At 42.2% G+C, this 24,716-nt stretch overlaps 1 protein-coding gene across 3 annotated transcripts in view; it reads right to left on the minus strand.

Annotated features, from left to right (window-relative positions):
- Positions 1 to 11,490, minus strand: part of UGT8 (UDP glycosyltransferase 8) — a 33,691-nt gene extending 22,201 nt beyond the window's left edge. Inside the window, exon 1 of one of the 3 annotated variants that reach the window (XM_083861772.1) lies at positions 11,378 to 11,490. The gene's annotated coding sequence lies outside the window, so the exon portion shown is untranslated. Of the gene's footprint in view, positions 1 to 534; positions 642 to 11,177; positions 11,320 to 11,377 lie in introns of those variants that run through there. The other 2 variants (XM_083861773.1, XM_083861771.1) reach the window with 2 other exon arrangements.
- Between the last annotated feature and the right edge of the window lie 13,226 nt (positions 11,491 to 24,716).

Below are 24,716 nucleotides of genomic sequence, written 5' to 3' on the forward strand. Positions count from 1 at the left end.
TAAACATCAATCTTAAATTATTTTAGATAAATTCCAATTAATAATTGGTGTAACAGTCAATTACAGTCCTGGAACACGTATCCAGGATTACATTTAGATTTGCTGCCAATCTTTAATAATTTGCTAATCACTGCTAATAGAATTTTTTGGCATGTTTGAGGGTTTTTTTTTTCTGCTTTACACCCCTGGCTGCCTACCTGCTATTTCTGAAACTCAGAAATAGCTATTTTCAAGCCAGTAATACCATTTTCCACATTTTCCTCCATCACTGAAAGATCCAGAAGCAGAAGAGCCTCTCACTCACCTGCATCCAGCACAGCCTGAATGCAAATTGCTCCCACATTTATCATTACTCGAAAGATTAAACAGCTCTTAGTCACTTACACATAAAGATATAGGGTCCTTTTTATTCACTAACCGAGAACACTCCTGACTTCAAAAGCAGCAAAGGAAGTTTTACAGAGCTTGAGCTCAGCGATGCAATTTGCTTTTTAAAGCCTTTTGTTTAGATTTGCTAAGGTTTGCTGAGTTTACCTGGGCAGTTTGAGCGGGACCTCTGCCGGGAAAGGTGCCCTTCATCCCAAACAACAGCGCTCCTCTGACAGCAAAGGAGCAATCTCTGAGCTGCTGATCACTCTCACCTTACCCAAAGGGCTCAAATTACTCATTACCATTTTACAGCGACAGCACAGGTTAAAGGAACAGGATGCCACCTCTGCAAGCCCAAATCTGGGAGCTAATCAGCAATGAAATTACCATGCCCAAACGAAAAGCTAATGTGTGCATCCCATGAATATTTTTTTTTTAATAAAGGGAATATGTGAGATTTTCATGTATTTTAGCAAACCGTGTGTACTACAAATTGCCAGTTGTAGTGTTAACATGCAGATATATTCCTTCATCTTGCTCTCAGTATTGAACCCCCCCCCTCTTTACTACACCTCATTACACAAAACTCAGTATTTTAGGAGGAAGAACACAAATTCTGCTTTAGGAGCAGTAAACTCTTCAAAACTTCACATCAGTGTCTGAACCAACTGGAACAAAAAGGCACAAACACAATTTTTAATATTTTTCTCTTCAGAAGAAATATGTATTTAATCAGCAACTAAACTTACATTAAAAGCTGCAGATCTGATGCAGTTTCCACACAGGTAGAAGGACCTCGACCAATTTTCAGTTACATACAGCATCCACCCATGTCAGGCTCCAGAGCCAGATGCTTTTCTCCCACTAAGGCATATTCGACCTCAGTTATCCCACCTGAGGTCAAAAACTGGGACCCATGAGCAGGGCAGTGTCATTCAGGAGCCAATCCCACTCTACTGCGCCCAACTGACCAACACAAGCAGGGTGGTTATTCCTCTTAAGATCAGAGGTACTGTGGTTGTAGGAAGAGACACATGGTTGAAAGCGTAGCAACAGAAATGCTGAGGGAAGCTGAAGAAAAACTGGTCATGGAGAGCACTACAAACTGCCTCTGGGAAAAGGACAAAAAAAACCAACATAAGCAGCTGCTGACTAGGGTTTACTACTGCTCTTAACAGAAAGGAAGCATTAAAACAGGGAAAGAAATGACCACTGATCTCAGATTGTTACCTGACGTTACTTAATTCGCTGCTGCTCCAGCCCTGCCCTGCCCACTCCAAACCCCATCGACAGAACTTACCTCATGTGCAGTTCCGTTTGCTTTAGCTGCTATTAAAACAGTTTTACAGGTAGAACATGGTACCCATCCTCCAGAGGCTTGTTTAACACCTCAGTTATACAAATACGGAGCCAAGCCCTACAACCCAGGCTGCATGACCAAAGGCCCTGTAAGCAAAGCCTTTTATCAAGCCCAAGATAGCCCAGAGTGACTAACAGAAGGCACTTGCAGTTAAGTATAATGCTGAAAGACAAAGAAAATATTTCAAGACAAAGACAAGGTTTCACTAATATTGAGTACAGGACGATTCTATGCTAAAAATACATGTACTCAGCTCAAATCTTAGCTGTGTCAGCCAAATACATACAGTTGATATCAAAGACAAAATATAGATACACATACACAAATATACATGAACTGCACTGATTCCAAACTGGAGGAACGACCAGAGAAAAGAAAAAACTCTTCCCTTCTACACATCCTTCAAGATCTCCATTTTTTCACATTCCCCCCAAACATTTTAAGGTTTAATAGCAGTCAACATCAGCCCTTTTGTGCCAAGCACCCAGAAATGCTACCTGTGTGAGGAAATGCACTGACCAAATTATGTCTGACAGTGAATCTCAGAAAATAATTCTATCATGGAGACAGAAAGGTTTTAGTTAGTGGCAAAACAGATGACAGTAAGGAAGACCATGACCTTCAAGCTACAACTTGCCTCCTAACCATTCCTTTAAGCTGGGAATTGTAAAACATGTTCTTAAGCCATAATAATGTTCGCTGTTTGCTGTTTCCTGTATTCCACAGGAAATCCAAAATACAACTCCCTAATCCTTTGGGAGTGTAACAGTAAAGCAGGCCCACAAACTGACTGCAGGCAGCAAACTGCAGTTTAAGATTCAGAAGCACTTGGTACTAAGTGACCCACGTGCTGAAAAGCAGCAAAAACCCATCAGAAATGCAGAAACGTGCCCAGACTCAGAGCAACAAACCAGGAAATAATCTGGGAAGAGACTCTGGTACCAGGTATTGTACAACCTTTGGATTTATGTCCTTAAATTTTCCCTATCACACATCCTGTTACTAATTGCTGAGGCACAGTGTGTGCTGTGATTGCTACTGTGTGTTGCAATGTTTTAGATGAGTGGTGTGATCTGGCTTTCAACCACAGGCTCCTTTTTCAACTAAATGAATAAATTAAGAAATCAGTAAGACACGTGTATCAAGAGCAAGCTTTTGCATTTACTTTGTACAGTCTCCCAAGCAACATCACCTATTCAATGACTGAAGCATTTCAGTGAATAAAAGAACATCCACAGACAAAAGAGGAAGATTTATGGGCATTACAATGTCACTGCAATCCTCTGTCAGACTTACTGTGCCAGCTATGCAAACAGCAAAGCAGCTATTAAGAGGGAGTCAAAAGGATATGGAATTTATGAAATCCCTTTTAGTAACCACTTATTGCATGTGCAACAGGTTTATCAAACATTCAAGGGTTTTATCTAAGCTTTTGTACTCAACCATGGTAGAAAAAGGATTTCAGAAATCCTCACTTAACAGGTAGCATGGCAGAAGAGGCACTTCTTCAAAATACAGGTTCTACAGTTTATACACAAAATATTTTCAATACAAATGTTAATAGAGGAATCTTTCGGAAGTTACATGTGAATATAACTATTATCCAAGGCATTCTGTCCTATTAAGATGACTTTATAGCAAAATACCCGAAGTATAACACTCCTGGTAGCACTTCACCACTGGCTTTTGGAAAGCAGTGCTCTGTGATTCTTCATGGCTATGGAAAACTGTCCCAAACTTCTGAAAAGACCCATCATATCTAAAAAGATTAAATATTTGCAAATATTATAATTATGAAGTGGTTATATTCTAAATCTACTCAGGATATCCACATCTATTAATATCAATTTGGTCTTTTAATCAAGTCCCTTACAAACTCAAGCAAGGCCTGCATGCTTTGAGGTCATAATGCTGCAGTAGTATCATCCAAAATCTGATTTCCCTGAGAGTAAAGGATTCAAGTCTAATTAAATATTTTCATAACATGAACTAAGTTCCAGCAGGGCAAGGGCATCTTCCACTCCACGTGACCTAGATTCCTTAATACTCTACGCACTAAAACTGAGCAAACAATACACAGTAAAAATTATAAACTTTATTGAAGGTCAATATTTTACGAGTATCCATTTTCCAAGTTCAGCCCAACTAACTGCACGGAATTGAGTTTCATCAAGATTTTGAAACCTGTGAAACATTAACCTCTGCAGACCTACCAGGTAGGGTAGTCAAAACATCTCAAGAGACATTCTTGAGGCATTTTAATAACCCAAATAAAAGCAAATAGGACAAAAAGGACTGGCTGTTCTTTGCTCTGTTTTGCACTGGTCAACTCAAACTGGGCATTTCAAGATCCCTGTAATTTGTAACAGTTTATATTGTGAAGATTAGCAAAGCCAAGCACCCACACGTTGCCCCAAAACCTTCCACCAAGAGCAGCCTGACTCCGCGAGCCGGCGGCTTGGATTTCTCCGCATTGACGCTCTCCATCACGTCCTGGCTGCCCGTGGTTATCCCACCCCCGGCACCTTGAACAGACAACTAACTGCTGACTGCACGCAGCCAAGAGCCATCTGTTTGTGAGTGGGATACGCATATTCCTGCTGGAGGGATTCATCTGCCCCGTCCAACGTGACGCGAGAACCTCTCCTGGCAGGTTACGCCTATTCCTTCGCCATCACCGGGAGCTCGCACGACACGCCGTTTTTTGGCAACAACATTCAAGTCCCCTCCACTCCTGGAGACCTTTCATCCAAGCACCCAGACCTGAAACGTTTCTGTGACATCAGGGCTGGGGGTATTGACAGACAGGAGCAAACAGGTTATTTATTCCACATTTCCAGGGGACACCAGTGCTGGTGAAGATGCTTTTTACCGGCACTGCTCCTGCTGTGTGATCACAGTGCCCTGAAGATACCAGAGGCAGAATAACTTGCCACAGGACTCAGTGCTGAACATAAAAGGAAGCTTTCTACCTGCAGAGAGGACAAGGCATAAGTGCCATGGCAGCTGACAGAGATAAAGATGCCCCTACTGAAGGGTCAAAGCTGCCCGTGAAGTCTTTGCTCTCACGCTGGCATCAAAAGATAGGCTGAAAGAGTGGCTGAATAAAGTGCTAAAAACATGGAAAAAAAGGACAAAACCCGACTCTGATTTTCAACACTTTAATTAGTGACTGGAGCTCCTTTGATATAATGACCCCCTGAAGAAGGGGCTGGAAAAAATTGCAGTGCACTCTGTTGTGAGCCTAATTTGCTGGTGCCTGTAGTTATATACTACCATCACCCAAGCATGAATTTTGCCTCATGAACAAGCCTCAGGACCTGAAACAACATTAGTTTTAAACTTGAACCCATTTTACTGAGATTTTCACTTAACTTCAATAATTATTGGGGGGCTGCTTTGCTTTTCACTCCAGCTGGCTTCAGCTTGGTACAAGCTCTCCCTGGTCACACCATCACATGACACCCAGAAGCACTCAATGAATTTCTTTGTTCCATTTCTGACTTCATCCTATAGCAAATAAGCACATTTTAACAAGCCACACAAACACAACCACAAAGGAAACTATCCCAGGTTTGTTTTGGCAGTGGGAAATTCAACTTGGAATAAAGTAAAACAACTTCGTTTCATCATGTTTTGCTCTTATTCAGCTCAATTAAAATAATTGCAGCAACACCACACATGCCAAAAACATTTAGCTTATTCAGTCTGTTAACTAATAGGTTCTGTTTTGAAATTCACAGGTCAGTTTTCTTCAAATTCAGCTGTTGTCTGTTGCTTTCAGATTTATATTTTGAGTGCCTGCTTTGAACTATCTCCCAGTAGAATCTGGGCCTAGAGTAAGGGTAAAAGCAGTGTAACAGCTTTCCTGTATAGTTTAATCCTGAGATTCTGATTTTAAGAGCAAGACCACATCACCTACCAGAGCTACATAGGGCAGAATTCAATTTGGGAATCTTCTAAAAGGTCCAAAATACACTCCAGTAAGGGCAGTAAGGATTGAGGCGCTTTTTTTTTTTTTTTTTTTTCTGTATAAAAAATTTTAAATACACATAAGCTTCCTGAAAATTTCTAGCACTGGTAGTTGAGTAAGACTAGAGTATAATTCAATAAAGGAACAGTCTAAAGACAGGGTTTGTAGATTTTCAAAGACAGCCTGAGACTTCAGTACAACCTCTTAATTCATGAACATTAGGGAAAAGAGAAAATAAATCCAAACGTTACAAGGGTCAAGACCACAATTCCCAGAATGATCTGGGTGTAAAACCAAAAAAAATGAACAGTCACCCATCCAGGCACACTCCAAGTGCTTCTACCTATGCACATGTCTGTTCCTACCCACCAAAATGGCACTTCCCAGGTATTCCTCCACTTCTGGAAAGCAACTAAAACTTTCTCAACATGAACACTACATAGTAATCAATACCTGATGGTGGTTTAAAACAGAAATAACTTTATAGCCTGTATCTGTAATTACTTCATTAGTAAGAAGTTTAAGGCAAGACTCACTGTCTAATAAAAAGCACAGCCTGAGATAAAATGATTTGGAATACTTCAAGTGTACTTCTATGAAAATAAAGCTCATTGATAAACAAGCAAAATAATTACTGAAGTGTCACAACACACAGTAATTAATGATTTATCATTAGGAGTGGTTAAACAAATATGACAGCTTTACACCCATATTTCACACACTCAGATCTGGTTAAAAAAAACTGATTAAAAAAAAATTCATCAGATAATCATCAGCTGTCCTTGGGCAAGTCTCCACGCAAGTCCTCACAAGATTGACACCACCAGCTCCCATGTACTTTGAGTCCCACGAGTCATGGATGCCCCAAGCACTAGACTGGCCTATCCAGACATGTTAGTGACACACGTGTGGAATTTTCCACTTTGCACTGCTGGGAAGCAAAACGCATGCAGACAAAACTTCACATAAACATTTTAAGCTCCATTACTCAGGATAAAGTTTTGCACCCAGGGACCAAGCGCTGTACACATCACCACACACCCCTCAGAGCTCAGTTTCCAGAAATTATGTTCTTCTAAGGACCAGCAAGGCTTCAGCAGGGGTATAATTCTCCACCAAAGCTTTGCTGGCATTTACAGTGCGCTGATGCACAGGTTTTAACTGAACCACGGTGACTTTGGACTGTGCCAAACCCAGCTCTCCAGTGGCAGCAACCTTCCAGGCAAGAGCACTCCTGAGAAGGATACTGCTACAAGGTCCCTCTCAGCACACCACACTATTAGGAAGAGGTACTTTTGAGCTGATGCTTGCACTAGGATAAACTGGCAGAAGTGGATTCCCAAGCAAACCTATCAAAAAAAAAAAAAAAAAAAAAAAAAAAAAAAACCACCAAAAAACCCATTTAGCTCTTTGCAACCAGTACCTACACTCTCTAACAACTATTTCATTTTAAAAATCCCTGGCATTTAGAAATCTGAAGCAGATACTACCACAGCTGCTGGGGCTGGTCACGGCAGTGGCCTCTGCTGCCACACTTCCCACCTCAGCTCACCAAAAAGCAAGCTGTGCATCTTGTGTTGAAAGCAGCATCCTGGGCTCCTGCTCCTCACCCAGATTTCACTCAGAGAGAGATGCTCCCTTCATCTCTTTGGCAGCATCAGCCAGAAAATCTCACTTTGCAGTGTTAACCAGACCTCACTTGGTCTCCAATTTGAGCACTTCTCAGCTGAAACATTAAATTGGGAAGACAATGATTTCCTGAAAGCAAAGCTAAGAGCAAGTAAGAACACACATGTACTGGCCATGTGTTTTCTTGAGGCCTTCTTGTTTCTCCTTTTGTTTGTATTCTGCCAGGTTTTTTGTGGTTTTGTTTGTTGGGGGTTTTTTTGTTTGTTTGTTTGTTTTTTTAAGCCAGCATTAAATATTGTTGAAAGTTTGTTTCCTCAATACTTCTTAAAATGTCTATTTCATGAACTGGTGCTCTTGGCATTGAAGCACTTCATTCACTAGACTTAAGTCAAATAACTTTTGATTGGATGGGAGCTGCAGAAAAAAAACCCAAAACAAATCAAATACAAAATACACAACTGCACTTTAGTCTAAAATCCTGGGTGTCTAAATTTAGTGTTTGAAGTTTTGGTTACACTTGTGCACTCCATCTTCAGGTATAACAAATAAATAACTTTTTCCAGACTGGTGACAAAAATAATTTCTCTAATGGAATATAGTCTTGAATTAAGAAACTTGGAAGGCCCTCCAACTTCTACATTCACTCTGTTACCTCCCTCTAAATACATTGAGACACAGCCTTAATATTTGAATTTTTTTAAGTGTGCTGCTTCTGCAGGGCATCAAGGCTCACTTCCAGCTCAGAATCAGAAGCTGACTTAAGACTTCCCATTAACTCTCCCTTTAGTTACTGAGTAAGAAGGGAAAATAGTCTTAAGTTGCTTATTTTTTTGTGAAGCTGAACCATCCATTCATGGAAGGAAAGAACAGCACAGAGCAAAGAAGAAAGCTATGCTTGTTTCCCTATACAAATAAAATTATGGGCATGACAACTGTGCTGATTAAGAGAAATGGTCATAACAAACCAGTTTATAGCAACAGTTTGGGCTACAAACCATTTAAATGCTTATGCCTTACAAGGATTATCAGGACCTCACACCCTGAGCATTTTAACATACACACATCCAAGTGTCACAAAAGATCAAAAGTAATTCATCAAAGAGTTCTAGAAACCTTATGTCACAAGTCTTGGAAATTGCCTCCCAACAAAGCTGTCCTGAGGGAAGGACAGGGAATTCTATTAAATGCTTCCAATGTATTTTACTTCCTGGAAAACAGGGAGAAGAGTCCTCTACAACACCTATTCCCAAACACTTGCAGCTGTATCAGAACATCAGTTTTCAGCCCAAAGATGCTTTCTAAAACAACAATAAGAGGTCAATCCACGCTGAAATTTTTCTAAGGACTAGAAATACCAACAAAGGCGGTGAAGGATGTCAAATGTTTCTCATGTATCAGCATTTCTCAAACACAGTTCTGTTCTCTTCACAATTATGACTTTGTAATAATCAAACAGAAATAAAAAAATGTTTGTTGAAAGTCTAGAGCTGGAGAAAAAAAAGAGTTATTTCATCTGCTAATAATCTCACAAATTTGATCTCCCCACAAACAACCCAATAGGCTTTAATACTGCAGTGGGATTTCTCTTGTAAGTAAAAGACAAGGGACTTAAACAATAAGGAATAAACCCAGGTAAATTCCTGTACTGTTCTGAAGTGAGCAACCTGGCTAAAACAGCCATTTGGACAAAAAGGGCTTTAAAGAGCCCAAAGTGGAAAACAGCAGGAAAAATTGGCGTAGGCAATAAACACTCAGCAGTTTAAGTCAGAACAAATGCACCTCATGCTCAAGAGCATCAGAAAATAGATTAATTAGAAAATAACCAAATCAGGACAAACTTTTAATTACTGCAGAACACTTTTCAAGGAGTAGGAAGAGTATTCAAGCAAATCACATCCTCCCTGCAGGTCTCAACAGCTACAGGGAAGGCCACACAAAGCTGTGGAGCAAGGCACAACAGCTGGTGGCCGTGCACAGAGGTGAAACTGCCAACAATCCAATCCTCCAAAACCAGCCCACTGCCCACTTGGCACTTACTCAGCAAGTCACTCCCCTCCCTCCAATCCCCTCACACCAGCGTGGAGGGGACTCAGAGCTCAGGTGACATCAACCTGCACAGAAGAAGGATGCAGGATCATTCCAGATGTCCTCTCCTCCAGCCCTGGTTAACCCCATGGGTCTCTCCACCCAAGTCTTACTTTAGAACAACCCAACTGCTTAGAAGCACCCCAAGAAAATAAAATCTACTGTTTACAAAACAATGACGTGATTCTCACCTCTGAGCCTCAATGTTTAACAGAAACATCACAAAACAAATATTTTCTTTTCTCGTTTTCTATGAAGAGCTTCTGTTAATATGAAACACGCAAAAAAAAAAAAATAAATAAAGAAAAATAAATCACAAACATTTTCTGTTGAATACTTATTTCCCTGTAATTCAACTGAAATATTTTCACAACAGCATGGAAGTTCTCAGAGCACAAGACTCCAGCACAAACTGGCTGGTCTTTGGAAAAAGAAAAGCCACTGCAGTATCCAGTGTTGGGCCTGGATCAATGACTGAAACAAAGGAACAAAAACAAGGAAACGTGAAACAAAGGTTAATTGCATGCTATGGAGTGTCGGTGCTTTAAAACTAGCTCAGCTAAAAATCTAAGTGACCTTGTGTGATAACTGCTTGGAAAAGCAGGCAGGAAGCTTCAGACTGGAAACGTTAACGAGAAAATGTGAAGTCTGGAAATAAGTAATATAATGTGAATTATTCCCAAACCTAAGTCACTTGGTCGTAACATGAAAAAAAAAATTAATTAATTTCAAGGTGTTTGCTTTGGGGGAGGAGACCTTCAAGGATGCCTACTACGAGAGTTGCTCCCTGATATCCATCCCCAGGGAACTCTGATGAGCATGCAAAACGGGCTGCGCAATTCCCAATGATTCCCTGCTGTTCCACGGCCCGCGCTCAAACGAGGAGGTGGACAATGAGAGACAAGATGCCACTTGATCCCCGCTAAAACACCGCACTCTCAGCGATGTGCCGCCCGGAAAGTTCACGCTTCACCGTTTTCCTCCTTTCCGAGCCCAACCGGGAGGCGCAGCAGCAATTACGCAACGCTGTTCCCTCCGAGGCGGATGGGATGGAAACTCGGGGAATATCCAGGGAGGGCACCGCACCCCGGGCGCTCCGGGAGCCATCCCAGGTCTACGAATGTCCCTCACGCCGCCGTCCCCGAGCCGGGTGGCGACCCGACAAGGAGGGGCTCTGCGCCCACACACCGCAGCTGCCCCCGCTGACACCACCGCGGGGCGGCTGTCGGCGACACCGAGTAGTTAACGGGCGGAATTCGGTGTCCGAAAAGCGGCGATTATTCCCGCGTCCTCCCCCCCTCAGCGCCCCGCGCGCCTCCCCCTGAGGGACCCCGCGCCCCCTCAGCCTTCCCGCCGCTCCCTCTTCCCTCACGGCGCCCAAACTTCCTCGAGGAGCAGCGCCGGCACCTGCCGAGCTTCCCCCGCGCTCGCCGCTGCTGCGGCGCCGCACGGCTGCCGCGCCAGAGCCCGCCCGATGAGCGCCCGCCCGCCGCACAGGTACCGTGGGCGCCTCGGCTCCCCCCGCCCGAGTGCCCCTCAGGAAAAAGGCGGGAAGGGCCGTGTCCTTGTGGCGCCCCTCAGGACGCGGCGCTCCCCCGCACCCCTGGGCTCCCTCCTCAGGTCACGCCGTCCCCTCGCCCGGAGACACCGCATCGACGCGGCTCCTTCTCTCGGCTCCCCTGCCGCGACACGGTTCTTCCCCTCAGCCCCCAGTTCTCACCCCCGCTTCCATGGCTCTTCCCCTCAGCCCCCAGTTCTCACCCCCGCCTGGAATGGCTCTCCCTCCTCCCGCTACACCAGACCCTCCGCCGCGGGCTTCCCCTTGCGCTACGGGAGGGAAGAGGGAGAAGGCAGACTAGGACAAGCAGCGAGGTGGAACGACAGCTCCTCTCCACCTCCCCACCCCGACCCTCCGCTCCGCGCCGCAGCCGGGACCGCCCGGCCCCGCCGAGGCCCCTCACCGCTCTCCCTTCAGGGCCGCTCCTCCGCGTCGCTGCCTCTGGTAAGGAGCCGACGGCCGCGGCTCCGCTCGGGGCTCTCGTCCTTCAGCCGGGTCCGCCCGGCCCGGGCTGCGGCGCTGCTGCGGCGCCGAGAGCGCCGGGCCCGCCGGTGCCTCCACCCGGGCTCTGCTGCACCTGCCGCGAGGCTGAGCTGCCCTGCGAGCAGAGGAGGCTCCCTCGCTCCGTCCTCCCTCAACTTCGCATCACTCCGGGCTGCCCCCGCTCCGCCCCGCCGCAAGCACCAGCGCCGCCGCTCGCCCCCGCGTCCGCGGAAAGGCTCGGCTGCCCTCCCGCCCCATGCACTGCCCCGCTGCCGGGACGGCGGGCAGCTCCCGGCACAGGGCAGGGCCCCCGTGCCCGCCCCAAGGGAGGGACCGGGGCGGCCGCCGCCAATCAGCTCCTGTGCCCAGGGGTTTTCGGTGCCAGCACGGGGCCATGGGCTGTTCGATTCCAACCCCGTGCCATGGGCTGTTCGGTGCCAGTCCTGTGCCAGAGCTTCTCCTGGACCGGGGTCTGCGCAGCCAAACCCAGCTGCCTGGGGCTACTTAAGCGCCAACTAAACAGTGTAGTTATTCCATCCTCTCTCACCCATCTTAAATACAAACTCTAGTTACTCAGTTGATTTTGTGTATGTGCGGTTTGGTTGGATGTGTATTTTTGGGGGTTTTTCCTCCGCATGTTATTTGCTTATTTTCTAATAATGATCTAGAAATAAAACTACATTCTTATAGCTGACAGACAGTAAAATTCTTTGAAGCAACAAGATTTCCCCCTCACCTCCCACACGCTAAAATTGAAAGTTTCCCTATTTCTTGTAACTTACGCGTTCACTGGAGTTATTGCAATGAGCTTTAAAGGACAAGGAGTGTCAGATTGTTTTCCTGATTTGACGGATCAAGTTACTCCTTTAATAAAAGTGAAGGTTTAAGTTTCATCGGACAAAACAAAAAAGTTAATGAAATTGGAATGATAGGTTAATGAAGTGGCATGATAAGAAAAATGAACATAAGCTTTAAATTGTTCTTCATTCTAGTCAAGATGACTTGCAAAAGAAAATGAAACTTTACTTTCATTCAGATTAAGCCATTTTAATTGGGACTTTTTTTTTTTTTTTTTTACATTCATTACAGAGCTTTTTAAGAGCTCTTCTGTTTCTCGCATACAGAACAAATAATTAAAGTTTCTCAGACTCACACCCCTTTTGATGCCCAGTTAACGTTAAGCTTTCATGGATGGTACTGAAATCCTACAAGCTAAAGGTAGCCCTTGGCTTAAGGTAAATATTGAGCTCTAAAAATGAACTTCTGAAGTTAAATGTCCCAAAATCAACTACATTCACACTGATGTGTTGAAAGGTTTAGTTGCTTACAACTATTTACCAACAGACCTTGGTAAAAAATCAAAGGTGTCCTCATGGAACGTTGTACTGAAAAAGTCTCACAGTGGTGGTATTGAATTTAATTTAACTTTGAATTTAGTTATTTTGTGCTGTTCAATACTAGCTCAGGAATGAATGCAACTTCTAAAAGTTTTTGTATTGTTCCCCACTCACTCTGCCTTTGCTGTCAGTATGTCAGTCTTGCTTGGTTTTGTCATTGTTCTGCCTTCCCAGTTTCCTATCTTGGACAGATGAAAATAGGTCAGACACAATGTTTTATTGAAAATTAATGTGTTCAAGAGTTAATGATTTTCTCATAACATCCTACATTTGTTGTAATGGCATCTTTCCTTGAGTTTCCATCAACTCTAGGTATACTCCATGCTATCGCCAAATTGATTTTATTTCAAACTCCAGATATGTGTATAATTTCGTATTTAACAATTTTGTATTTCTTTAGAAGTAAATATGAGGCATTCGTTATTAGCTAAGCTATGATTACAACTCTAAGATGTACAAGGTATACAGCAAAATACTGAAATAATTTTTTTTGTTGTTCTCCAGCATATTCCAGACCTTAACAAAGAAACTCTGTGCTGCAAAAGTTTTGGAGTCTTGGAATCTGAAATCCTGATATGGAAATCAGATTCAAATAAAGTAATAGAAATTAATTAAATGCTATAAATATGAAGCATTCTTAATTTTTATTAAAGTTTTACAGAGCTAATAAGCACTTCAAAGCATTTTTGAACAACCTTCTGTTGTTGTCCAAAGGGACACCTTCATATTATTTTTCAAGGGAGAAATTTAATTAATTTGTTTTTTATTTGGACAGGGATGCCATCAAAGTTTATTTTACTGGCTGAGGAACAAGAAATGCCTCTTGACGTGACATATTTCTCTGAGGTTGTAGAGTGCCTTCATCCAACAGAGTGAAGTTAGAACTTGATTGTATTGGAGGAAGACAATGGTTCCCTGTTGCATTTTCATCCTGGTGGAGTTTTTATCATGCTCATAAGAATCAAGAAATACCACACTTTTAATTCCAGATTTGTGATTCTGCAAATCCAGTTAATTGGACTGGACAATATGTCTAAGTTCTATTGAAGATTATGTCCCTTGTGTTTTTCTACTGATTTGAACAGGCCTGGCCAAAGAGGAAGGAATTTCTCCAGTAGAAGATTTATGGATCATGATGATTCACATTGAGTTCTTTAAGTGTTTTTTCCTCAGCCTTGATTGTTTTGGCTATACACGCACATACCTCAGGAGTTTTTACAGAGCAAAGTACAAGTATCACCTTCCTTGTAACTCAAATTTCAAGACAGTGTTAGCTGCTTTTGCTTCCTAAATGATATGCAGTCATTTGTAGGTCTTTAGCCTTTCCAATATGCCAGAAGGAATTAATCATCTGAAATGTGTAGTACTCAATTTAACTGCAGTGTCACCAGACAACCAGCATGTCTAGATCTGCTTTCCACCTCCTTGGAACCTGCTCACAGATCCTCATAAAAGCAAGACAAATGTACAAATGAGTCTGCCTTTGCTGTAGACAACTGTTGGCCTCATTGCCTCACCCAAGTGACACTAACACACAAGTTAATTCTACCTGAATGGGTGAGCCCCATAACTGCGTGTTACAGCTGGAAATGGTTCCCAGCAGAGAACTAAAGTGATCACCCCGGGCTCTGTGGCTCCTGTAGGTGTGAAATGGTCATTTCTAGTCAACTGATGTATCTTTGGGTAGCAGCAGACAGTTCTTCTCCCAGGTGACAAATCTGTGATGTGCCTGCAGTTGTTCTTTCAGTGCAGCCTGTGTAATTACAAAACACAACGTTCTATTTCCTGGGGCAAAAATTTTAACAAGGGAAGAAGGAATCCTTTATGGGCAAATTTAGGTGAGACCTCATGTTTTGTTTATTCCTGGTCTGCCAGTACTGTAAGTTTATGAGGAGGTTTGTTGCCCGTGGGGTCAGGACAGTTTGATGTAGATAAATCCCACTGTGCTGTGCCTCTTTGTGAGGGACATTCTGTGGTCAGAGAAGGCACAGGGAGGAGCACTTAAAGCCTTTGAGCTCTCTTATGAGGAAAGACTGAAGAAGGTGTAACTCTTCTGTGTGGAAAGGGAATAGCTGAGAGAGGATTTGGTCAAGATCTGCAAAACCATGAAGGGGGTAGGGATGACAGCTACACACCTGCTGTTCACTAGAAGCTGTGATTTAGGAACAGGTGACAGTAACCAAAGCAGGTTAAAGAGAGGAGAGGAAGCTTTTAATGAAAGGCAGCAGATCTTGATTTCCTTTATTACCCCAGAAGTTAAAAAGGCAGGCTGGTTGAGCGAGGTTAGTCATGGAGTGAGCACCTTTGTGGGGAAGGGTGCTGTGATTTGGCTCTGAAGGTCAACTTTGACCCCGTTGCGGTGCAAATACAATAACTGAGCATTGTGAGTTAGTAATAAGGGAAGTGGTTCTCAGAAGGGGTTATGTTGTCTCTCAAGGGTCTTTTCCTGCTGTTAGACACTCGGTAGCGGCCTAGAGCAACTTTATTAACCCTTAGAGTATTTCTTGTGTTGAAAACTCTAGAGAGCAGAGACATTCATTAAATTCTTTTTTTTTTCTATTTATTGCTTTAAGCAGAGCTCTGTGTGTGAAAATGTAGTCAGAAAACTGAAAGACTCTTCAGGTGGTTTTCCTGTGTAATAAGTGGAGATAGTAGGTTTTTACATAAGTTACTTCTGGGAGCTTGGGCTGTGTTTATCCCAGAGCATTTTCAAGTTCTAGGGTAGTGTTAAAATACAAGTAGCAGCAAACATTAGGTATGGTGTGAGTGCTTCTTAGTTGTATTGTTCATGTCATTTCTTTGGTGACTTTTTTCACTTTGATTTTTCCTATACTTAATGTAGTTTTAGTGAAGTAGGTTCAAAACCTGTGCAATTCCCTGTTTCATTCCTGCGTTTGAATATTGTTCCTCTCCTCTTGCTTAGGCACTTCATGAATTGTGTGGTAGCATATTCCTCAGTGTGCTTTTAAAAAGAAATATGGAAATAGAAAGATGAATGTTTCTGTCCATGTTTTCACATAAGTTGTTTTCAATTCAATTTCATAAGATTTTAATTAAGTTTGTAAAAAACCTGCGTGTGAACACACTGTCCTCTTAGTTGCAGTGAAAAATGTTTGCACACGTAGTTTGCTATTTTACAAGGCTTTATTACCTTAGCAAATAACACTGTGTACAGCTCTCCTCATCCCTCTTCAAGGAGAAGCACTGGGACTTCATCTCTTTAAATTTGAGGAAAACAACATGAAGCAGGTATTGGTGGTGGTCTTTTTTCAGCCTGAAGTATCAAAAGGTACTCTAAGTCTGTCTCCTGGTGGGGGTTGCTTGTTCTAATTAGTTCATTAGACAGGAAGAAGTAATTGCAAAAGGCTACTACAATAGTTTTATTTTACAAGGCAGAAAAACTTCTGAAACACCCTAGCTTGGAGCTAGTACTAATTTTATACCTAGCTTTTGTAAAAAGCTTTTTCAGACCTCAGTGTCATTGTGGACATATTTTAACAAGCACTGAGTCCAAAACCTGGCTGCAGAGAGCACAAACCAATCCACCAAGATGCTTGTGAGTGGCTTCAGGAAGCATTTCTTAGTTTTGCATTTATGGTTCTAACTTTAATTATCTGTGATAATAAGCTGCACTTTGTGTATCTTTCCTGTGTAAGCAGAAAAGGTTAGTTCATATGTAATAAGTAAAATAATTAAAAGTGCCTGGATACTCTGCCGAAAGGTATTGCTCTTTGACCTAAAGGAAAAAAAAACAGTAAAACAAACAGAAGTATTGCTCCAGCAGTATTGTATTGTATTTAGTTCTTGCATTATTTCTGATTGATAAAAGAGCTCTTGCCACACCTATTAAGAAAACAGCAAATGCCAAAGCTCTGTGCATCTTGTTTGTTCTCCTAAGCCCATCTGAGCAGTAGCTCTAAGGAGCAGAGTGAGTGTGCAGCACCTCAGAAGGGCTTCCAGGACACAGTTAAATGAACTGAGATCTACTGGGTAATTCCATGCTGACACAGCTGGTAGGGGTGTGGTGTGTGTGCATGTTTGGTTTTCTGTTTTATAGATTAGTAAAGGAGAGTCTTCATAGCCTGGGCTGTAGGGTGGTAAAAGCTTGACAAAAGGTTAGTTATGAACCCCTTTAAATCAAGTTCTGCATTTCCTTTGTGCCTCATGCAGTTGGTTCCTTTTCTCTTTTTCCTTTTTTTTTTTTTCCCTGCCTTGTGTTGTCAAGCCCTACTGGGCCTGGCATTTCAAAGTCTTTTTAGTCAAAGATGCCATTAAGCAGTGGTCTGAAAATGTTTGTTAAACAGCATTAAGAGGCTGCTGAAAAGACATCATGTCCTTCTTTCATCTGATGTGCTTTGTCTCCTCAGGTAGTGCTGGGCTCTACCTGGTAAACTAGTTATGACTGTAACCTGTTGTGTTGTTTTCTTTGTTAGAAAGCGACTCTGATTTTAACATTAACTTGATGGGTCTGTAAAAGCTGCTGTGGGACTGGCTTCTATATGAGTTCATAGTCCCAGCCCAGGAGGTCCCTTTCTATCCTGAATTGGTGAACAGATATTTATGATGAGTGAGAGATTAAGAACCAGAACAAGGCTCTCCAGCCTTCTTTTGGGGGTATTTGCAGGGGGTATAAGGCAGAGATCCTGAGTTTTAACTCCAGTGCCAAGTGACTGATAGAAATACACTTACTTATATACAAAGCTGGGTGGGGTGGGGCACAGTGACATCTAGCAAAGGGTAAGAATCAAAACAACCCAGCTCTGGTGAGTCCAGTCTGCTATGGGAATCAAGTATGGCCACAGATGTGAGTCCAGAGAGGGGAGAGAATATGGCATTCCAGCTGCCATAAGCATATCTCAGCTCTGCAGTGCGTTGGGAAGCCAGGAACTTCTAGTGCTGAACTTACTGTGCAGCTGTGGACCCTCACCAGCAGTGCTGGTTCATCTTGTTGTAACTCTGCTGTTGGGTGTGAAGGGGAAGCGTGCCAAAGTCACTTCATGTACCTACCACATGCCAAGAAGTTGTTTCCCAATGTCTGGGTAGCCACTACCACATCTTCATGCCAGATCTTCCAAACAAGTTCCTCACTTGCCTGTCTGTGTGTTTCATTTTGCAAGCCTTATGATAGGCTCTGAGAATGTAGTGATGAAGTAATTGCTTCCAATATCAGAGGACCTCTTTGTGCTTCAGATGGAGAAGCAGGTTCCCAGGAACTTCTTCTGTTTTTCTATTCAATCTTTGCAGTAACAGACTTTTATCTTCATGCATTCCCGTCTGCCTTACAAACTTCTTTCCCTTTTCTGTGCTTTTAAGTAGCCTGTGTAATGCAGGCATTCAGTCATGCTGTTTTCTGAATGCTGCAGGAGCCTTTTTTACTGAGGTGTCACTTCTGCTTGGGTCTAAGAAATGTATCCGTACTGTGCCATTCCACCAACAAAGACACCACAGCCTTGTGCAGCTGAAGTTGTGTCTTGTTTTTATAGCTACACCTTTTACTTTGTCCCTTTTGCAGCTTTATAATTTCTTACTGTTTTATCTGTTTTTAAGGAGTGTGTCCAGTACCATTTCCTACAATGTCAAGTTTTGCCTTGTTGCTGGTTTCAATTATTTCATGCTGTCTTTGTGCTTAAGGCAACCAGAAAGCTTGGAGGCCTGAAGTGTAGAATGAATCATTTAGGGCAGGAGATCGGCTTTGGAAGAGAGAACAAATTGAAAGTCATTTTCTCACCAAACTGCTCTTGTTAATTTAGTTTTCAGCGCAGCCTTTCTTCTTCCCTTTTATTTAGGAGATGAACTGAATACCAAGAGAAGAGTTGGGAAGGCACTTCTAAGAATGTCAGGAACCCATTTCCATTCCTCACAAAACTAAGAAAGAATGGCCTTACCAAATTAGAGCTCCAACAAGCTAAAAAGAAATTTTTAATTATATGTATAGATATTAGAAATCTATTGGTGTGCTGTGTCATGCCCCTGATGACATACTTGTTTCTTTCAGGCCAAAGGTCTCAAATGAGTCATTATATGTGTATTTGTCCAAGTTCTTAATGAGTTTCTTATGTACTAACTTTTGAACTCTTTGTGCATTTAACAATTTTGATGTAATTTTGAATAATGTAATGTTAAAGGCTACATTCAAATAACAGTATTAAATAGAACCAGGGAAATATCTTTAAGCAGGTGGCAAGTCTGTACAGAATATCAGCAGCATGATTTATACAAACTCTGAGAAGTCAGTTTTAAATGATTGCAGGAAAAAGCAACTAATATTTTCTATTATTGAAAATCTGTTCTCTCCTTTTCAAATAAGGAAAAGGAATTTTCTAGTAATATTTTCTTTTCTCCTCTTGGAGAGGAAATTTGCCTTGCATTAATCCTCTGTTTATTTTCTTGTATTGTTTTTTCATTAATACAATGAAATGTATTAATGTGTGGAAATGGAGCTGACTAGCTTGTATCTTGTATCTGTGGATATCTTTGTGATCCCATCTGCACTTATGATGCCCCAGGTACACCAAAGTTGGCTGGGAATGACGCAGTTGCAGACAGATGTGTTGTCCCTGACTCGTGAGCTGGGGGACAGCAGTGGCTGTTTCTCAGTACAGAGCTCTCCCATCCATCTGCAGCCCGGGTTGATATCATCACATAATGATGTGTTTCCTGTGTTTGTCTCCTCCTATCAATGATCTTCCTCTGCAGGACCTTGTCCCTTACTCAGCCCTCAGTGATTTAACTTGGAGCTCTTGTCTCTTGCTGAGTATATCCCTGTTAAAGCCATTCTAGGAACATTGAGGGATACATTGACTGTTTTGCTAAAGGAGCGTGGGTCTTATTTCGTATCAAGGGTGTGTTAAACATATGCAAAATCATGAAGATGTTTGGAGCAGTGAAGTGTTACACTTCCATTTGTCCCATTATCTTATTACTCTAGCTGCAACGACTGAACTGCAGCTGATCAAAGTGTATATTTAGGGAAGAAAAAAATCTGCCATTTCATGATTAAGCTCTCCTCCTACACTCTAGTTTTACCAGCAATTTTGGAAGGTTGGCTCTTTTATTGATAAGGTGTGGTAAAGCTTGATCAGTTTGCAGTTAATTTAATTTTTTCTCTTCGTTGTGGTTGGAAGGGTTGGATATTTTTCTATATGTGATTATTAACCAAGACTTAGTAACTGATTATTGAGATTTTTGATTCTGTGTGCTGTGAATGGAGGCGTGTACTAAAACCCATTCTAGAACTGTCATATGTAGACTGGAATATTTGGGAGCCTTAATCCATCTTCCTGCTGTAGAAGTCTGTTGCTTCATGTTGCCCTTGTAGAAGTTTTGGAACAGAATTTTGGAGATGATTACTGGCTACAGTTACTCCAGATGCAGGCATCCTTGAGCATAGGAATCCTTAAATAATCCAGGCTGGAAGCTCTGTCTGGAGGTCTAATCCCACCACTGCCCAGAAATGATCATAAGAGTTTTGAGTACTTAGAGCCTGGCTACTTCAGTCTGGAACATTTGAGTATCAGGGTTCCACAGCCTATCTGGGCAACTTCTTCAGTGTTTTACCACATTTATTTATATTTTTTCAAGCATCTGGGCAGCTCTTCTTGGCCTTTATGTCCCTCACCTTTCACACTATCACTGAGCACTTCCCAAAAAGCCTTGCTGTTCCTTTAGACAATCCCACTGGACAGCTGAAGGCTGTCATGAGTTCTCCCCTAAGCTCTCTTGAGATATAGGACTCACTGGCATTCCTTCCATCTTGCCAGAGTGTGGATTTGGGGTGTTAGCATGGAAGTATCCCTCTGCACCTACAGGAATCTTGTCTTGTTTTGTAACTCTGGTGCTGTGGGGCTTGTGTGGATCACAAACAGTGATTCCCAGAATAAAAGTGTTCCTGGCTCAGATCAGATGCTGAAATCTGCTGGCTGGAGGGAAGAAAGAATTGGTTCCTCCCTTTGGTTTTGTATCTGTGAAATGTGTGAGAACATACTTGGGAAGGAACTCCATGCAGAGGAGGCAGCTTGAGGCGTAGAGTAAAGCAAAGAAATAAATAGGATTAGTGAGAATGAAGACATTGGTAGCAGCAAAACCAAGAGTTAAATATAGATGGTGAAGATTCAGAGCATATTGGAATTAGTGTGTGGTGGGGAAGGGATGGCAGAAATTACTGCACATGTCTTAATTGGCTCAGGCTTTCTCTTTTTAACTCCACAGTAATGTCTTTGTGGACAAGTTAAGAGTGAAAACATTAATACAAATATTGCAAGAGAGGCATGACAGATACCACGGAGTTTGGTTTTTCTAGAGTGGAGAGGGAAAGATTATTGGTTGAAGGGGGAGGAGTTGTTCTGCTTTTTCAGTCACTGCTTTGAATAATGAAATATTTATTCCCTCAGAGAAGAACAGCTGAAACAGTAGGAGCTGTGTTTATAGAAAAATGGTCATTTGTCCAGATTCTGATTTCTGGTTCATCAATACCTCTTTGTGAGAGGTACTTCCCTCAAATATGCCTTTGTTTCCAATGGAATGCAACCAGGGGCGTATAGTGCAAGGAGTCTCAGTTGGGCTGGCTTAAACAAACAATAAAACAGTGCAGAGACTGAAATTAAAATGTATATATTTGTTCTGTGCCATGTTCTATTTGTTACCTGATTGGAGCATGAGGCAAAACAACACATCTTGGAGCTCCCAGCTGGCTGAGCTCTGTGTCTGTACAGCAATGTTACATGTGTTTTAAAACATGGTTAAGAAGGCAGTTGCCAAGCTTTTCTTACGTGCTGCAACCACACTGCCTAACACTATTGAACAAGCCAAATTTAGTTATGCATTTTTTCACCAAAATGCACAAGCACTCAAACGAGATTTTCACATCACCCTTGAACAAACACAAAATATCGTGCGATCTTGTCCCGATTGTCAGCTTGTTCAGCCTATTCCATCCTCGGGAGCTGCCAATCCAAGAGCGTTGGAAAGCTTGCAAAAATAGCAAACAGATATCACCAAGTACTTCTCTTTTGGAAAACTTAAAAATATCCATGTCTCTGTTGATACATTTTCAAATGCGATTTTTGCCTCTGTACATGTAGGAGAAACAGCTAAACATGTTTGTCAGCATTTTTCACAAGCATTTTCCTATTTAGGGGTCCCCCAAGAAATCAAAACCGATAATGATCCTTCATATGTCTCGCAAGAACTGGCTGTATTTTTAAATGATTGGGGTGTTCGCCATATGTTTGGTATTCCTTACTCTCCCACAAGTCAAGGAATGATTGAAAGAACACATCAAACTTTGAAACGCATTTTAGATCATCAGAAAGGGGAAGAAGTACAGACCACACCTCAAAGAAGGTTAAATAAAGCCTTGTCCGTTCATAATTTTTTTAATAGCTCTGCAGAAGAGCTTAATCCCCCCATTTACAGGCATTTTTTGAACAATAAAAAGGCAAAATTGAAAGAACACCCCCCAGTTTTAATCAAAAATTTAGAATCAGGAAAAATAGAAGGACCATATAGTCTTATAATATGGGGGGAAAGGGTATGTGGGTGTTTCCACAGGAGGAGGACTCAAGTGGATTCCTGTAAAGAACGTGAAACTGTACCACACATCAAAGCCCGTTGATGCCCCCACACCAGTCAGTGACATCACGAGTGGAAGCCAGGAAGCAAGCACCCAGACCTGAACTGAGCAGATTCATCAGGAGAAGATGGCCTGCCGGAAGCAGCTCAAGAAAATACTGAACTTTTATTATTTGCATGAATGCATGTTATTTTTACCATTTTGTTTTAGTTTTTATAGTGAAGCTTTACCTGCAAGTCATCCAAAGACAAATGTCTGGGTTGCTTTAGCCAGGTCTGCAGGCTGTGACACTATTTGCTTATCAAACACGTGCCCTGACAAACCTTTTTCAACCTGTTTACTTGGAGTACCTCTCCCAGAAAGTTTTAACAATGTTACTTTTGAAAAATATTTGCCATATGACGATCATCCTGTATCGCCAACTCCCAGCCAGAAACATCAAACTTATATTGATAATTCTAAAGTCGATAAATCGACCTTCAAGAGTTAGAAATTCTAGGCTCACTAACCATAGACACCTGCTACCTATTCCATTTCATAGGAGAAAATGGTCCTCTTTTAAACATCACCCCATATTACCTCGCTTATAGCAATAGAACTTCTTGGTGTCGTCAGACTAAGCTTCTCACATATGATGAACCTTACGCTGATCATTTCAACAAACTTTCAATTCGATTTCCTAAGAGAATCTGGCTCATTTGTGGAGAAAGAGCCTGTCAAGGTATACCTTCAAAAATAGATGGAGGCCCTTGTGCCATGGGACAACTTACAATAATTGCTCCCCATGTCAAAGAAGTAATCAAAAAGAAAACCAGGAGAATAAGATCCACCTAGGGACATCACTGTGAAAGCAGTTGTGATAGTGATTTTCGCCCTTGGAACTCAGGAAAAATAATTGTTACAAGTATCTTCATGCCTCAGGTCAGTTCTTCAGTTGCATTAGCACAGTTTAACAAATTAGGATGCTGGCTCAGCAAAGAAGTAAATGCCACCTCCACTATGATCAGTGATCTGTTAACAGATGAAGAGGCAGTTAAACACACCTCCCTGCAAAACAGAGCTACTCTCGATTATCTTTTACTGGTACATGGACATGGCTGTGAAGATTTTGAAGAATTATGCTGTATGAATTTATCCGATCATTCCGTTTCTATTCATAAACAGTTACAAGACTTAAGAGATCTGGCTGATCAAATGACAACAGACGATCCATCCTGGTTGAACAATTTTTTTGACAATCCGAGCTTTGCACCTTGGCTAAAGGAACTCTGTAAAATAGATTTGATTATTTTAATAGTAATGATTGTAGTTATAGTAGCAGTACCTTGTATACTCCAGTGTGCGCAAAAATTAATGAGTAAGACAATTTCTAGTATTTTAGTTGTTCAGCAAAACGGGGGAGATGTTGGGAAAGAAGGGACAGGAAGGACTTATGAATATGACTGCATGGTAAGAAATACTACAGATATAAAACCTGTGAGTGAAATAGAAATGAAAGCCAGTTTCGAGATGTGAGCATGGCAGGCAGGAAGACAGTGATTAGCTGAAGACAGGAAAACAAAATAAAACAATGTTGCCTTTCCACCTTGGCAAAGACGTCCGGGAACAAGTGCATAAGAAAGAAGTCTATAGAGTTTAGAATATAAAATGACATGGTAATGTAGTAGTTCTTATAGGCTGCATGCAAAGTTTGTAGGTTTAGTATCTCACGCCGTTTGGTCAATGTAAATTAGAATATTCAATCTATATATCTCTCAAAAAGAGATATAATGTATTGTAACAAGAGGATCGCCCTCTTCTCCTGGCTCTCCTACCTTTTTCCCTTACCTCTCTCTTCTCCTGGCTCTCCTACCCTCTTCTCTGGCCCTCTCACCCCTCTTCCCTTACCTCTCTTCTCTTGGCCCATCCCCTCTCCTATCTCTCACCTTGCTTGCTCCTGTTTTCTCCCCGCGTTTTTCCCTGCTCCTACCCCGTTTTTACCCCTTAGCTCTCTTCTATATCCCTCTCCCCCCATTCTCTCTTTAGGGCTTTGCTTCAGCCGAGGCTGGTGGCTGGAAGCAGGCCCTTTTTACCCACGACCCTTGTAATAACAAAGCCACGTGTTTCTAGAACATCTCAGGTCTGCAAAGTTCCTTGTCCCTGCCATCCACGGAAAAATTTCTACACTTATAGTTTGTCAAATGAGCTTCTGAATGGTGGAAATAACCAGAAAAGTTCTCAATTTGGGCTTATTCATAAAGACAAACACCAACTTTGTTCCTTTTTTCCCCAGACCACTGAGCCCAGTGATC

Source organism: Zosterops lateralis (assembly GCF_965231275.1).
Source record: "Zosterops lateralis genome assembly, chromosome: 5".
NCBI classification, from domain to species: Eukaryota; Metazoa; Chordata; class Aves; order Passeriformes; family Zosteropidae; genus Zosterops; species Zosterops lateralis.